The sequence below is a fragment of the Acyrthosiphon pisum genome, chromosome A2 (assembly GCF_005508785.2).
Source record: "Acyrthosiphon pisum isolate AL4f chromosome A2, pea_aphid_22Mar2018_4r6ur, whole genome shotgun sequence".
NCBI lineage: Eukaryota > Metazoa > Arthropoda > Insecta > Hemiptera > Aphididae > Acyrthosiphon > Acyrthosiphon pisum.
The window spans coordinates 28,263,332-28,264,420 of record NC_042495.1 but is presented as its reverse complement, the minus strand read 5'-3'; the positions used below and the strand labels follow the sequence as shown (position 1 = coordinate 28,264,420).

The window sequence follows — 1,089 nt, the reverse complement described above, 5'->3', positions numbered from 1 at the left end:
AATTCAAACTTGCTACATATTATAATCAAAAAATTAAATAATTGTTAGACATTTACAATAAGATTTTATATAAAAGTTACTTTTTGAACTCTTATCATCCTTATAGGTTGTTAAACATTGTTTTTATTTTTAGGGGTCTGCCCATTCAATTCTTTCCTCATAGAACTTAATAACAATGTGTGGATACATTAAATTAACCTCTTTAGCTAACATTAAATCACCTTCTTCAACTCCTTTCCATTTCATTAAAAGCCTCAATTGCCCACTGACGTCAGTTGCGCCAATAATTTTATCAGGTATTTTTTGAGCTGGAGTAGTTTCAGAATTGACTTCTACCTCTGACGCTTTGTTCTCACCATCATCAACCTTCTCATTATTTTTTTCTTCCTCTAACACACTGTTTTCATCATCATCAAACTTGTCATTGTTTTCAGTCACGTCAGACTTATCGGACTTGATATCTGTCTTTTTCTTTGATTGAGGAGTTTCTAGACCAGCTTCTGATGATGAAGAAATTGTAACAGTTGATTTAGATTGTTTACGTTTACGGCCACGTTTTGGTTGATCCTTTACTTCTTGTTTGTATTTGTCTTCGAAAACTCTAATTAACTCTTCGCAATCAAGATTTTCTTTGGGTTCCCAAGTATTATAGTCATCACCATAACCTTTCCACTTAAGAAAATATTCCACCTTATTATTAATTGAACGTTTATCTAAAATTGTTTCAACAATGTACTCTACTTCTTCTTCGGCACCAGAGCTTGATTTTATATTGTTTTCCACTACTTTTTTTGCTCTGAAACAAAAATACATTAATATGTTAATAAAAATATATAGTTTATTTTAAATATGTTTTTGCTGCAGATGATACCAAAAAAGATCATATAAATTGTTACCCACGCACACTGCAAAATGGAATATCTTAAATGACACATTTAGCTTTAATGTTCTTTTAAAAATTATAGGTGTCATATTTTAAACACGCTTATTTTTAATATTACATCATATTTGAAACAAGCTTAATTTTAATGTTTTTTTTTTTTAAATATTATAAATATCATATTTCAAACAAGCAACATTTATTATTTA

The 1,089-nt window shown here is 28.7% G+C and overlaps 1 pseudogene; it reads right to left on the bottom strand.

The window, feature by feature from the left end:
• Nucleotides 1–828, bottom strand: LOC100163352 (annotated as a pseudogene).
• Between the last annotated feature and the right edge of the window lie 261 nt (nucleotides 829–1,089).